The sequence below is a fragment of the Lathamus discolor genome, chromosome 4 (genome assembly GCF_037157495.1).
Source record: "Lathamus discolor isolate bLatDis1 chromosome 4, bLatDis1.hap1, whole genome shotgun sequence".
In the NCBI taxonomy this organism is placed as follows: domain Eukaryota; kingdom Metazoa; phylum Chordata; class Aves; order Psittaciformes; family Psittacidae; genus Lathamus; species Lathamus discolor.
The window spans coordinates 63,151,371-63,167,486 of record NC_088887.1 but is presented as its reverse complement, the minus strand read 5'-3'; the positions used below and the strand labels follow the sequence as shown (position 1 = coordinate 63,167,486).

Sequence of the window (16,116 nt, the reverse complement as noted above, 5' to 3'; positions counted from 1 at the left end):
CCTCCCCAGCATCCCTATAGGCCCCCTTCAGGTACTGGAAGGCTGCTATGAGGTCTCCACTCAGCCTTCTCTTCTCCAGGCTCAACAGCCCCAACTTCCTCAGCCTGTCTGCATACGGGAGGTGCTCCAGTCCCCTGATCATCCTCATGGCCCTCCTCTGGACTTGTTCCAGCAGTTCCATGTCCTTTTTATGTTGAGGACACCAGAACTGCACACAATACTCCAGGTGAGGTCTCACAAGAGCAGAGTAGAGGGGCAGGATCACCTCCCTCGACCTGCTGGTCACTCTCCTTTTGATGCAGCCCAGGATACAGTTGGCTTTCTGGGCTGCGAGTGCACACTGAAGCCGGCTCATGTTCATTTTCTCATTGACCAGCACCCCCAAGTCCTTCTCTGCAGGGCTGCTCTGAATCTCTTCTCTGCCCAACCTGTAGCTGTGCCTGGGATTGCTCCGACCCAGGTGTAGGACCTTGCACTTGGCACAGTTGAACTTCATAAGGTTGGCATCAGCCCACCTCACAAGCGTGTCAAGGTCCCTCTGGATGGCATCCCTTCCCTCCAGTGTATCAACCAGACCACACAGCTTGGCGTCATCGGCAAACTTGCTGAGGGCGCACTCAATCCCACTGTCCATGTCACCAACAAAGATGTTGAACAAGACTGGTCCCAACACCGATCCCTGAGGGACACCACTCGTTACCGGTCTCCAGCCGGACATAGAGCCATTGACCACAACTCTTTGAGTGCAGCCATCCAGCCAGTTCTTTTCCACCGAGTGGTCCAGCCATCAAATTGATATCTCTCCAATTTAGAGAGAAGGATGTCACGTGGGAGATTGTGTCAAACGCTTTGCACAAGTCCAGGTAGATGACATCAACTGCTCTACCCTTGTCCATCAATTCTGTAGCCCCATCATAGAAGGCCACCAAATCTGTCAGGCAAATACAAAAGGATCTTTCTACAAAACAGGATGTCCCTAATCATATTCAGATTGGAGAGGGTGACTGTTTCTACTTGTATCAAAATATTAGGAGTCTGAAGTAATCTGGGAAATGATTTGCAAATGCATACTTCTTTTGAATACTGGGCAAGTTGAATGGTTTGGGAAATTACAGGGCCAACAGATAACCAGGGTACAGAAAGAGTCCTCACGGAGGAGATGGTTGTAACAGGAAAGGCTAAATGATTTTTTTCTTTGCTCCTGTGTTCACTGTGAGGAACTTGGAGAGCCTCCCACAGCAGAACACTTCATTATGGGGATTGTCAGAGGATCTATATCAAGCTGAAGTGTGTGCAGAAGAGGTATGGAACAAATAAACAAAATTAATAGGAAGAAAATGTTAGAACCCGATGATGTTCACCCAACAGATCTAAAGGGACTCAAACATGAATTAGCTGAAATAATAATAGTGCACGGCCTCTTATTTAAAACAGGCTTAGAACTGATCATCTGAAAGTAGCTGATAAAGTGCCAGACCTTTTATAAATGGTTCCAAGAGAAACTGGGGAAATTAGACCCTGGTGAGTTTGATAAATTACTAGAAATTACTATACAGGGTAGGAAGGAGGATAAATATGATACACTGGGAGAAATTCCATACAGCTTTTTAAAGAGAAATAACGCTTTACTAATCCATCGGGTTCTTGTAAGATGGTAGGAAGCATGAAGATACAGGATGTCTTTGGTTGATAACATCTGCTTATTTGTACTTCTCCACGTATTAAACAAAGACCCTCACCAAACACCCTTAAAACACATAAGCAGCCACAGAGTAAGAGGGAAGATCTTTGCATGTATTTCATAAAATCAGTTGAAAGATAAACAGGCAGCTCTTACAGCAAAGCAAGATTAATAGGAGATTAGTTTTGGAAATTCTACTAAGACTGAGAAACAGAAGGATCTTAGGCAACAGCATGAGTGGGCACTGGAACAACATCTTAAACTGAATGTAAAGTGATGCACACAGGGAAAAATGTAGGAAGAAACTGTGCAAGTTCATGGAAGTGATATTCAGTACGGATACCGCCTCCAGGTTGAGAAGTCAATGAGCCAAAATATGTTGGAGGCTGGGAAAGTATTGTGACAGACTGTTCTCACTTTCTTCCCAGGACACTTCTTAGTCCCCAAGAACAGCATCATGAGTTGCCAGAACCCTTCTGTTCAGTGATTCTCCTATTGCTATGGCATGGTCCCAATGCCTACAAAATAACAGGTTCTGCCTGACATTAGTCATCCTTTAAAGGCATGAATGTAGACTGAAAAGTCCAGTCTGAATGTCTTCTTTCTTTCTGTCTGTCATTTTACGTCTATGTTGTACTGACAAAACTTATGTTCAACTTTGGAGGCAGTGAGGTCTTAACATTAACCCTTAAGGACAACCTAGACAAAGATCTACCAGGAATGAGTTCCATGTTTTCAGTCCTGCCTTGGGAATGTGTTAGGTAAGTTCTTGAGGTGTCTGCTAACTGCTCAGTTTCACAAACCTCTCTTTGCTCAGAAGCTCCCAAGGCCTCTGGCTGCCTGATAAAGGGAAATGGCTGTTTCTGGAGCATCATAAAAGATGTCAGGGATGCAGGCAGAAAAAGAGTTAAGGGGAGCAGAAAGAGATTATTCACAGACAAATTTCTGGAGGAGAAGCCATGAGCAGTGGGAGGGGGAGGATTCTGGAAAGGAGACTTTGCCTAAAAACACTGGAGCGTGCTGGGAATGCTGTGGGGAATGTGAGCTATTTTGTATGGAATTGAACGTCTCTTGTACTATCAGAAGCACGGAGCAATTAGCTTTTTGGAACAATCGCAGTGTGCTTGCTCCATGTTCCTGAAACAGGGAACAATAAATCATGATTATGCTAAAATGAGAAAACCCTAAATTGAGGGGCAGTATTTGCCAATTCAGAAGACCAGCAATTACTGCAAACTCTGTAGCAATTTGACATCCCAGGTTCCACATGCAGGGGTAGGAAACCCAAAAGCCTCTTCCCATCTGTCATACTTGGGGCCCCACACTGTAAACAAGCTGAATGCAGAGGAAAGGAAAGAAGCAACAGCTCCTCCGCATACACCTCCACACTATCAGCATTTAGAGTCATCGTTTCTAAAGACCGCTCACCTCTTGTCAGAGAATGTCTCTGGGTCCCAAAGCTCTTGCAAAGATGTGCCACCAAGCTCTCTATCGCTGGTTACAGAAGAGCAAACTAGTCTTACAGAAACACCCTTGTATGTGACTCAGCTTCATATATCTTATTACATAGCAATATATTATCCTTCTGCAGATAACTTTTCCTATGCAAACCAGAAGCTCGTCGGTGCTACTGAGCCATGGCACCTTTTTCTAAATTCATATGTTTAAGCCTGTATGTGAAAACTATTCTAACACATTAAGAAAGCAAACATTCAAACTGATTTTGGCTAAGCACCTTCCCAAAAATAAGTCTTGCATCAACCCAGAGCTGACAGACTTTCACTTCATGTTAAGTTCCCTGTCTTCCTTGGCTTAGGGGGTTTTAATGGGTTGTCCCAAGGCATCCGTAATTCCTTCATCAGAATCTAAGAAGCTCTGTTATTTCTCACTTGCTGAGTATTTCTGCTGGAGGATCTAGTTACCTAGGGGAAGAAAAGATCGGAGTATTGCAAAAAGCTTTGTGACTGGGAGAGTGGATGGGAAGAGAAAATGCACACTAAGAAAAATCTGTTTACCCTTTGCATATTCCTCATATGCTTGGAGAAAACTACTTATCTGAGAGCATTTTGTAAGAATGACATTTCAGGAAGATTTAATATTGCCTGTCTATTATTTTAGGTTTAATGAACTAAAATACGACGTCTGCATGAGTCTGTAGTACTTCCGAAGTGGTAGTGCCAAAAATAGTAGTTCTTCTAAATGCACCTTCTCATATTCAGTGGAAGCTTGTGTTACACAGGTTCCAGCATCAGAAAAGGATTTGATGGATTCTGATACAGTAACTTAAGTTTCCAGGATAAAAGAGTGGTGGAAGGAATCAGCCAGTATCTTAGCCATTTTCAAACCTAAGAGTGCAGCTTTCCATCTCCCCTGCACCCTCTCAAAGACATTAAATTTCTCTGTAACTCAAACTGGGGGAAAGTGAAATATTCCACTTATAGCTCTTTCCACTATTATTTCTTTGTTCATTCTTTTCAGACAGAAAAGGAGATAAGTACTGAAATGATAGTTATTCCAGCATCAACACGGTAGCTGAAGTGAGATTTCTGAAGGATTAGTAAAATCACTGAGAAGCCCTGTTATGAAAATGATACGTTTTCCATCTTGTTTCCCATATGTGCGGTATCTCCTTCTCCACGAAGAATTAAACCTTTTAAAGCACACAGGCCACTGAAGAGCAAGTAATATACGCTGTGTAAATGCTACATATATGAGGAATACATAAGCCATAGGATATGCTTCTAAGTCACAGGATGGCCTTGAATGGTACTTGTATTTTCAACCTTAAATTTAGGCACCCTGTTGGAAACATTGTCCTGTTTTCTTTGTGTTGTCTCCTCCGAAGCCCTGAAGAGGAGAACCACTGAAGTAAATTTGCCCACAGTGAAAAAAAGCCCTTTCTCTCCATCTCCCTGACGATTAAGGAAATACAGTTTTCTCCCACCCACGTCCATTGGGTTTGATGCTGGTGGAAAAGAGAGCATATGGGGATTTGCCAGTCGCTGGTGAATATTTACTTGCCAGGTAAAAAGGTGAAGTAAGCAGGAGTGGATCTACTAAAGGAGGACAAGAGGTCAGAGGTTTCCCCTGCCTTCCTTAGTAGTGTTTGGTGGCGTGCATTCACCACATCATGGGACGAGGGAAGGAAATTGGTAACTCCCTCATCCCTTTCACAGCTCCGTGCAGCCTTGATGTGGCTGCTGAGCACCAAGTCCCACAGTGAGCCCACAGATCACTGGGTTTTAAATTATCAGAGGCCGTTCTGCCTTCAAGGAGTCAGAGATGTGAGATTAAACCAGAAAAAATTTCTTATCTTCCCAAAGGAAACCCATGACCTGCCACACTTAAACTAAACCATTACAGCTGGAGCCAATGCATATTTTAGCTTGTAACTGCGGAAAACACTTGTATTCCAGCAGGTCACGTCAACAAATCTCAGGTAGAGTTGCTGCAGTGGCTGTCAAGGGACAGCTAGGGAAATAAAAGTATCATGGAAATTGAAAAAAATCAAACAACACATTTGGAATATTTAATTTGTTTTAGAGACGTTTGGAAATAAACTGACGCAATCAGCCCAAATCTAATCACCTTCAGGGCCTATTTTACTTCTTTGCATACACTTCTAAATCGGGTTTGAGCTAAGAACTGTAACTAAGATGGAAATTAATGATTATTGCTGTCACTGTGCAATAGTTTAAAAGAAAGAAACGTTATTCTTATCACACTCTAACTAGTCCTTTGTCAATTTGCTAACAACTCGCACAAAGGTTGGGTTGTCTTGAGCTCTATATTTACAGACAGTGAAACTAAAGAACAGAAAGATGCAATGTTTTGCCCAAGGGCATCCAGCAAGCCAGTGACAGGGCTGGAAACCCAAGCAACAGCTCTCCCAAGACCTAAGTGCAGTTCCATGCACCTCAAGGGCTTACTGAAAATTGCTCACTGGCTGGTTTAACTTATCTTCCAGTGCCAGCAAAAATGCAAGTGAAGAGACAGGGATGAGTGGCTAGCGAGTGCAGCAGCTTTGATTTAAATAAGCTTTAACTGCCATAGAATCATACTTCTTAATCCCACACGTCCATGGCTATTCCTTCAGGGAACAATGCCTGCATTTTGAAAACACAACTGCAAAGGCTGCAGCAGCAGATAGACCAACCCATGGGCATTGCTGTTTATCAAAATAACTCTCATTTCAAGATGAAGGGGTTTACTTATGATGGAAGAAATAGGACTAGCCTTTCCCTGCCATTTCATTCTGTCTGCACTTTTGTAGATTTGGGGTAGCTCTTTGACTGACTAACACATTTCACCCCTATGTCAAATCTGACTACCATTTGGCAGCACAAGAGGACAGTAAGCACAGGACAGGGTTCTGGGACAAGTTTGCTTTACAGAAGAAAGCCTTAGCTAACCCATACAGACACCGTACCACTGCCCAGACATGTGGCAGGACCCAGTCTCCAGCACAAAAGGACATTGGACTGCCTTGCATCATCCAGATGCAAAACATCTGTCTGGGGCCAATGGGCTTTGCATATTTATTCTACAGGTTTCTGTTAAGGTTGAAAGCATTCATATTAAAGCACCTCCCTTTGGCAAGAATGAGTAATTACTGAAATGTCTCCCCACTCTACACCTCAAATGTCAGACAACAGCCATCTCCCATGTGCTTCTGATCTAAATTCTTCCCTCTGGGAGGTTTCCCAGGACCCTCACAGTTTAGATTACCAGAATGTGCTTCTGCTAGAGCGGATGATAGATGAAATTGGATTTTGTAGCAGAAAAATTAGTTCCTGGTTATAGCACGATTAATGGTTGCCCCTTTCCTTTCCATGTGCCCACTGACAGGGCTCTCCGCTGGGTCCTGAGCATGTGCTGAGACAATCTGTTCCTTTGGCTTTCTCTTACACAAGGGTTTTTTTTTGTTTCATTAATTTCCCCTGCTTCTTTTTCCTCCTCAGTATGGAGGAACTTGGAAAGAAAGAAGGGTGGGGAGAAACAAGAACGGTCTCTGAACACTCATAAAGAAACACCTGCACACTTGCTCCTCATCAAAATGTGCACCTCTCCACGAAGGGGAAGAGAGACAGCTTGTTTCACTCTTCTCTGGGCAAGGTGCTAAGTCATAGCAGGCAAAACAGCCAAAGTAAATAAAGCCTCATACCAGTTTCATCCAAATACTTTACCCTCTCAGCCAGGTGAGGAGCCTTACAAATGTTTGGGTGTGAGTCACTGTAAACCCTTCTGTAAAGCATGATCCCTTGGATTTAGCCAAGCTATGCGATTAATAAGCATCGGGGGTTTAGAGAAACAAAGGCTGGAGGAAAGGAGGGAGGGGGAGACCTATTTTAGGATGGGGGCCAAGACAGACAAGATGTTTAGGAGGGGGAAGCATCGACACCCTTTGGAATAGAGAAAGTGTCGAACGCCAGCTGCAGAGCGCCTCAAAGAATGAGTGTCTCTGAGGCTTTTGTCTCCTTATATGGTAAAATGATAGAGAGGGGTTTTGCCGGGCAGGGGAAGGCAGCAGCCTCCTTCCACACAACGCTGGCTGCGGAGCGCTGGGATCGGAAGAGCACCGCTCTTGGCAGGCAGCGCAGAGCCCCGGCGAGCTGCGAGCAATCCTTCGCGAGCAGGCCGGTGCGCTCTTCACACATCTGTTCATGGGCGTGACCCCCTGTCCCCGGGCCAGGAGGTGACATTAGCTGCCCGCTACTGCTCTGTAAGTAAATAACCCTTTTCTTTCCTCTCCTTCCCTCCCTCCCTGCTCCCCACGGAATATATCTGTGAAGGTGTCGCTTTAAACAAAGGGTGCAGAGAGGAGGAGAGAGTTGTTTCATGAATGCCCCAGTGGGTTGTCGGGTAAGGATGTGCGGAGAGAGGTTGTCGGTCCCCCTTCTTCCTGAGCACACCCTGAGCAACGGGTGTGAAGAGGAGAAAAAAAGACAGATTTCTTAACAGCACAATTACTGCTGCATATCCATCCATAAAGTGACACATCAGCGAGCTGATGAGGCACTGGGTCATTTCATGTGCAACTATTTTTAATGACTGCATTGTGCTGCATGTGTAATCCACTGGGGAGGTGATGAAAAGTAGGAGCCAGGGTCTTAGACCCCTTACACCTACCTCTGTGCACATTCCTGCTGCCGAGCTCAACAAAGGAGTGTTTTGCACTGTAGTAAGAGCAGATGCGCATGAAACAAAGGTAGCTTTTCCTCTTTGCAAGCAAACACTGTGGACAGATTGTGCACAGAAAAAACAGGTAGGCATCAGCATCCTATTTCTTCTTTTTAAGTGGAAAGAATAAATTAGAATGCAATTCCCAATTAATAGCTCTGAATTCCTTCTTTTCAAGCTTCTCCCTGCATGCATGTGTGTGCAGCCACAATAATCTGGGTCCTTAATGTATGCTGTTTAACATGGATTTCTCTGTGTACATAATAAAGGAAAGTCTAACTTTCATTGTCTGCATTAATGGCTGTTCTAAACTTTCTACTTCCCTAAATGCATACAGCTTCTATTTAGTTCACCTGCGTGTGTCATCTTTGCTGTGTACAGAGACACATACATAATCACAAGAAAGCGAACCTTATAAAATCTATATACTATCAGCAGTCAGTCTCTTATTGTTATGCCCCTGACTCCTATTTAGAGATATGTTAACTAAGATTGCTGACTGACATTGAGATTGCCATGGTCAGTAGCTATAAGATTTATTGTTGGCTATACATATTTGTTTGCTGTCTTATACAGGAATTGTTCTAGAAGGGACCACCAGAAGGTTGTGTGTTATTAGATACTCACATGCATTTGAGTGTGAAGGAATGCTATAACTGAGAACTATAATTCAGTTTCTGCTATATCAGTTCATAAATGTATGGGACTCCCTGGTTTTTGGCTATAATCTTCTGTGCCTTTTATCAGCCAGATGGTAAACTGAAAATGATTGCTTCAGGCATCTGGGTCTGGAAGGCAGGGGAAAAAAAGTCTATTTTTTCAAATTTTATAAAAATTTCAATCTGGTTTTTGCTCCTATACATATAAGTGGGAAAGGATGCACTCTGAAGTCTCCTCACTCAATAGAGCACGTGTATATTCCTGACACATTAAGAGATAATATTAAAAAATAAGATATGAGATACTATAACTATTGAAAACTCAGTTTCCAATACTACCATAGGGTCTCTTCTGTGTCCAAAATCTGAGCAGAGCACCAATAAAACTATCTTTTACCCTAGCCATAACATAGATGATTAGCTTTGGCTTCCAAACCAACACGTGGTTGAGGTGAATGGCACAGCTGGAAGGACACAAGCCACTATTGCTGAGAATTCATATTTGTGATAGTTACCTGGGGTTCCCACCGGACATCTCTGTCTGAGTAGTAGAGGCTGGGGAATGGACCAATTCTCAGGCTGTTTGAGAAAGCTCAGAAGATCCCAAGACTGTAGCGGTGGGGTAGAATATACCAATTTTTGGTTCCTACCATCCTGGTAAATGTGCTCCCATGGGAGTCAGCAGCACTACACATGCAAGCACTAAGTGGTTACTTCAGGTGATTGTGATTTATAGTAAAATATTACTAGTCTTTGCGAGATCACTATTATCACATAGCAGTGGCTATATTGTGTCAGATACTGTTTGTATATGCAAAGCTCCAGCCATGAAGAGTATGTAATGGCGACTGCCAACTGAAGTACTTGAGTACAGATAAGGCCTTGTTTCCTACCAATGATTATACATTAATTAATATGATTATATGTCTCTTAAGGAAGTCTAGGGAAGCTCTTTCCCTGAAGTCACATCTTTCCTGTCCATTGAGGCATCAGTACTCCCAGCTGCCACACTTTGCATTAGGGAAAAATCAGACAACTCCTTCAATCACACAGAGCACAGTCCTCCAGGATCCCATCTTGCTTTAAACACCGGGAGCCAAAGAAACAAAAAAGTTGGTGACACGGTACAACTCCTGCAATTGTGAGGGCTGGTGACAGTCTTTTCTGCATTGCACTACAAATTCAAGGTTTTGTTCCAAAAGAAAGGGATGAGGAGGGCTGAGAAGACATTCACATAAGTGACTCCTGGCTCAGTTCTCCAGGGCACTGAGCCCTGAGCCTGCAAGCCAAGCAATGCTGTACCTGCTGTCATCCTCACCTCCTTGCCTTGCCTCACCTCACAGAGGTCGTTCAGAATTAAGGGAGGATGACATAAATTTTAACAATATCAGCCAGAAGAAATAGCTGATTCTCCATGAAAATCAGGCTGAAAACTGAAGTAATGCCTGTTGTGGTTGACCAGCATGCTGCCACTCTTTCGTGGTCCACATAGAATACACACACGCAGGTCTGAGGCTTATTCATATTTCTCTGATGAATTAAATGGTCCTGAGCATCTTCAGAGAAACTCTGGATGGTGCAGCATTGTAGGCAGTCACCTTCTCCCACTTGGGAATTTCTGTTTCAGTGATTGGGGATCTCATAATTTGCATTTTTAGACTGATTAATTCTAATTGTGTAATTTTAATTTTTCATTTACATATGCACAGTTATTTGTGATGCAGATTCACCCCAAGTGAGGGTATGGAATGACAGGGTAATGACAGGTTTCATGGAAATAAATCTTGGTTACATTGACAGCCACTGAAGCATTAACATTCCAACAATACTAATTAGCTATATATATATAGAAAGACTGTTTGATTAAAAAACACTAGAGGCTTTTTTTTAAGACTGAACATCAAAATGCTCATGCCAGGTTAAAAGTTACAGTCCTAACTAGGTTATTTTTCACACAACCTTCTGTATTCTATTGGGCAATATCAACTAGGATGCTAAATGGCTACTGTACATATAATAACATACTGTAAGAGGAATGTAGGTGAGCGTGACACTGACATCAGAATATTCACCTCTCCCTTTCACAGCAAATTTTCATCTTTAAGGTTGCAAATATATCAGCTGCAGCAGAGCAAGGCCTAAGGTTGCACTTTTGGTAGTGGAAGGTAGTTTTAGACCCTTGGCAGGCACAAAGGCCCAATAACCACCACTCTTTTCTTCATCTTGTATAGTAAAAATAGCAAGTTGCATAAAACCACAAAATACCTGTAAGCCGTTAGCTAGCTCTATTTTGTCATTGCTCTGAAGCATTCTCGAGGTTTAGTCCAAAAGCATCTTCAGAGATCAGGATCCCACCGGTGATGAATTTGCTCCTCTGCCCATAAGATGCTATGCATCTCTCCATGGTGGACCCAGCATCTTCCTTCTTTGGTTAGAAAGGATCTCACCCACAAGAGGCTTGTCTGTGTCCATGTCCCCAGGCTCTCTGTGTCTTTCTGTGCTTGCTCCTGCATCTCTCACGTATCACAGGTATATGACTCAATGTTCGCTCTTTGTGTTCACCCTCCAGCCCCACACTCCAGCAAACAAATTCAATCAAATTATTTTCACTCATCTGTAGTCATTCCATTTTGCTAAGATGTGCACACTGAACAGCTACCTCTAAGTTTTACCCAGACTCCTTTGTTGTGCTTTGGAAAGCCAATGGCACAGAAGCTGAGCAAAGAAGTATGGATACCTCACAGCCCTGAAGCGTTCACTGCTACAATAGTTTTATATGATAGCTGAAAGACATACATTAACTGATCCCCCAAGTCACCACGCATGTCAATTATCTTAGACAGAAGCGGGCTTTGTGGTCTCACCTCTGTAAACAGAACCAGACAGAAAGACCCAGAGCTGGTAGGCTAGAAGCCAGGACAAATAACAAAGTATTCTTCCTCAGTAAGGTCCTCCCAGTTTTGCTTCTATCATCTGTAGAAAGAAGGAAACAGAGTATTTGCTACACTGTTCTGGTTTTGTGCCCTGAATAGTAGTATGCAAGCTTTCAAAAATATGGAAGACAGAAATGTCACTGCATGGCAATACATGGCCTCTGAGAGTAACAAATTACACCCTAATTAGCAGAGAAATTCCCTGTCAATAAAAGAAAGCAATTCCTGTCTTGGAAAAACAAACCTCCAATGGGGTTTAGTGTCTACAGTCATTTAGCTTATGCATGATTTCTGTCAGGTAGGGCCAGAGATAATGTTTTATTAATCTTATACTATTTTTCTCCTCTATCATTTTCTGTTACCTGCTTAGATGCTTTTATTAGCATCTTCTATTCTTAAGTACTATCAAGTATTTGATCTTTCTCTTTGAGTAAGCCCTTTCTTATTTTTCAAGGGAAAGAAGGAAGACAGCATTTTCAAAGGCTTTAAAATAGAAAATAAGAGCAAGCCTTTCCACTTGAACTGTGCTCTTTCTTGCTGTGGTAAAGAGTCATGCTCCATGTTATTTCAATAGGGTCCTTTGAAATTGAAATGTATGCAGGAATGTTGTTAAGACCATACATCCTCCATTCATTTCAGTATCAACCTCAGATAATCATAGTGTAAACTGCGTGTGGTACACTTTCAAAGTGTCAGCACTCAGCTCTTCTGTGGCATCTGTAGTTACTATCACTGGTGCTTGCTCCGCCGCTGCTGGAGTGGCTCTAAACTGAAACAGATCTCTACTGACTGCCAAACACAACAAACCACACAGAAACCGCAACTAGAGTGCTCCTTCTTCACTACTATCACTGGGACTACTTTGGAAAGGCACATGAAGAACCTCACCACACAAGAAATATTTTGTTTCTTTTTCTTTATTAATAGTATGTTAAGGAAAACAATCTTAAATAGCAGACCGTCCACTTTCCAATTTATGATAGGCTGACTTTGCAAGCCAGACAGGAACTAGGTATGCTTTGGTTACCTGCACATGTTAATTAATGTAGTCCATCTGCTCAGAAAGCAGACCTTTTTAAGAACCTCCACGAAAATGCTGTTAGGAGCAATAGTGATAGTAATAAGCTTCAGTGTCCCAGTAACCTTGCAAATGTATTCTCTTTTTCCTCTCAAGAAATGGAGCAGTACCCCAGTGGCCACTGGCAGGGACACAGGGGCTATGGAAGGGAAGAATGGCTGGCTGGGGTTCCTGCAGCATGAGCTGCGCATCACTTGACACTCAGCACCTGATTAGCTTTTGTATTGGCCATCTTTAGCGTAAGGAAGTGAATGTCCTCCTCTGGCCCGGGGAGGGAGACTTGGCTGTTGTGCGTCAGCTCGCTTGACTCCCCATGGCCAGGAGCCTGCTGCTGAGGGGTCAGGGATCCAAGGAAGTCAAAGAGGCAACACCTGCCCTACAGCCAGCAAGACCTCCAAGGACTCAGGTTCCCTCTCCCTCTGCTCTGTCCTAACAGTGTCTGTGGGTGCTCAACCCATGAAGAAGAGCATAAGCTACACCTAGCCAGCCAAAGAAAGAGGGATACCACCCCTTAATGTCTAAATCTAGATTTGAAAACACCGGACTGCTTTGGTGTCCATGGTGTGTATCTACACCAGCTAACTTCCACACGCTGAAGTCTGGGTGGATTCTGACTGTATACAGCTCTTTTTCACCCCTTTTTAGCCAGTGCTAGTGGCAAGTGGTGATTCCTTCTTTTCCTACAGTAAATGAACACTAGACAAAATTAGCTTCCCTCTGCATCCTCTTGCACGGCATTATAGCCTGGTTTAGAAAAATTATTAGCTGTTCTAAGAGTGGCTTGCAGTTGCTGCAATGAGATGATAGATAATGAATGCAGCAGTAGCTACAAGAGTTACAGGAAAACAATCACCTCTTGCCAGAAAGACCAGCATAGTTTGAACTTCTAGTTCAGAGTTGCAAATAAACCTTTGCATTTTCGCCTTTGGAACATTAACATAAATTGTTTCCAAATGCTCTAGACCTGCATGGGTTATGTCACTGGAGTTGCCAGACACAAATCTTCCTTTCTCAGGGGAAGGAAAATAAACAGATAGAAAATTCCCAATGTTCACAGTTCTTCTGGGAAAAAAGTCAGATGGGAGAAATGTGCATTCATCTTGGAAGAAGAGGGGTGTCTCCAAAGACCTTCTATTTCCTGCACACATGGCTAACAGAACATCCTGCTCCAGGGGCACAGGTAGATCCCCATCCCTATTAACATGACCGAAGTCAATAGCAAGTCCTCCTTTGGCATCTACCGGGGCTTAATTCCATGTCTCCAGGTACTGTTACAACAAGAGATCAGATATAAATTAAACAACTCTGACATTATTTAGACAGTTTCTCTTGGCTTCTTTCTCTCTCGGCTTCCTTCTCTGTCTTGTGCGTGTGTGTCTGTACCTCTCGGTGTTCAACATCCCCTAAGAGGAGTTCAAGTAAGGGATGGCCAGAGCACCTTTTATTAGGCTTGCAGATATAGTTGAAAAAGCAGGCAAGGTCAGGTCCAGCTACTCCCCTTTCCCAGTAGTCAATAGTTTCATGCGATGGGAGAACACTGGATGATTTCTTAATGACATTACAATCCCTAATTTTTATGAGGTGATATGTTAACTGTAACAATTACTGCTAGTAAAATGAAACTGAGCAAACAGGGGGAGAAGAGGAAAGAAGCATAATTTTTAAGTCAGCCTACTAACTTCTCGGTAATTTTCATGCCAATTCTTACTTCCTGGGAGACACAATGTGGGTAGTGCTAACATTTGGCATAAGCTATAACTTCTCTCCTCGGCACGCAATGGAAAGCTCTTTTCCTTTTGAAGATGTACTTATTATGTCTAATGTTGTAGGAGGGAGACTGCATGGCAGAAAAATCAGTTTCTCCTTCATGAAGTCTGAAAAAAAAGCACAAGTATAGAATGACTACTTTTGTTATGATCAGATCTAAAGACCTTGTTGTACTGCAAAGAGGTGTTATAAAGACGAGCCTCTGGCCCACAAAGTTTTACAGTCAACAGGTATTAAATATATGAGGAAGAAAGAGTTCAATGGCAAGGAAGCTGAATTGCAATTTGTGTCCATCCACAACTGTGCATGTCTTTTGTGGTTTTTTCTTAAAGCCCAAAGCAGTGCATAAAGCCTACACTGAGCTAAGCATGATTTTTTTATATGACAGGAACCAACAGACATGTACAAAGTGACGGGCAAAACATTGATTATGATGATTTCACATTTCCTGTTTGTAAGACGAAAGTGAACCAGTTTGGCATTCCTGACGATTTTTTTGGTACATAGGCCCCATGATTACTTTACATTGAATTCTTTCCAGAGGAAAAAAAATTGTCAAATACCCTCAAATTACCACATAATAGATCATGAAATCCAATCCAAGATCCAGATCTAAACAGCCTGGAATTTGAGATGCATCACCCCGAATTACAGCTTTCTGAATGAAACCACATGAACCTGAAATCCTAACTTGAAGAGTTATTGGATCTGAGACTGGTGCCAGATCCAGTAAAGGATTCATGCAATTAAAACCAAGATGCAGATCTTGGAAATTTTCCCTTCTGGTCTTTTGATTTCCCAGATCTCTGGAGTGGTACTTCGAACCCCGTCCAGTGATGCCCCTGCACTGTCCTCATACAGCAGAGTTCACCCCTAAATCTCTTTGGGACATAGAAATCAGGCCTGAATATCCCTGCTTTGGGTGAGGGGGCAATCCCCTGTGACAATCTTAGAGCACATTTAACAAAATGAGATCACTTTCAGGATAGGGAGGCAAGCCCCAGGTATTTTCCAGAATAAAGGCAGAGACTATTAAATGATTACTGCATAATTTTTTTAATAATTAAATAAATTATTAAATAGATCTATTAAATAGTGCCTTCTGCTCCCCTGAAAAGCACTCAGAAAATCATACAGCACTCATGAAGAAACCTCCTATGACCAAGAGACAGGAACATCCATCTCCAAGGGAATCGTCCCTCTTCCAGTCACAAAGCACTTCTGTATTTCAGGTTTAGCAGCTTTGGATGGACAGAAATGGTATAAACCTGTAAAGGAATCACAATCTATGATTTTGCTTTTGCATATCGTGACTACGGGGAAATTTTCACCCTTTGTACCACTACTACTGTTAATTCAGGGATAGAAAGAACTGATCCTGAAAAAGGTGAAAAATGCAAGTTCATAAATGGTTCCTGCTCACACTTTAACTTAGTAATAATGTACATTAATTGCGTAAGCAAATCCTATCATTTGGAAAAATTATCTGATAAAGTCTGGTAAAAAGTACTGATTTGTCTTAAATACAGGCTATTTGGACAAAGCTATCACTCCTCTCAGACCCAGTTTATATTGGTCTAACTCCATTAATTTTGCTTAAATTACTCCTTGAAGGAAATTGGGTCCTTTCTAGTTCTTTCTTTGGAAAGTACAAATGTGCTATGTAGGTCGGGCTTGTAAACCAACTCAAATCAGAGGGGAAAATAAATTCACCATCACCTTTTTAAATGTTGTGGCAAAGATGACATCTCTGCATCAAGAGGAGACTAACTTGCTGGAAGCAGTTGTTAAGGAAAGATCACTCTGTACTGGCACTGT

General features: G+C 42.6%; 2 protein-coding genes across 3 annotated transcripts in view; one reads left to right on the top strand and one right to left on the bottom strand.

Moving 5' to 3' along the window:
- The window catches only part of FHL2 (four and a half LIM domains 2), a 42,637-nt gene that overhangs the window by 8,683 nt on the left and 17,838 nt on the right, over positions 1-16,116 (top strand). The window contains exon 1 of one of the 2 annotated variants that reach the window (XM_065677790.1): positions 7,192-7,403. The exons of the other annotated variant lie outside the window; for it this stretch is intronic. The gene's annotated coding sequence lies outside the window, so the exon portion shown is untranslated. Of the gene's footprint in view, positions 1-7,191; positions 7,404-16,116 lie in introns of those variants that run through there. 2 annotated transcript variants of the gene reach the window in all.
- Positions 11,469-16,116, bottom strand: part of C4H2orf49 (chromosome 4 C2orf49 homolog) — a 38,106-nt gene continuing 33,458 nt past the window's right edge. Inside the window, exon 5 of the mRNA XM_065677795.1 lies at positions 11,469-11,493. The gene's annotated coding sequence lies outside the window, so the exon portion shown is untranslated. The remainder of the gene's footprint in view (positions 11,494-16,116) is intronic.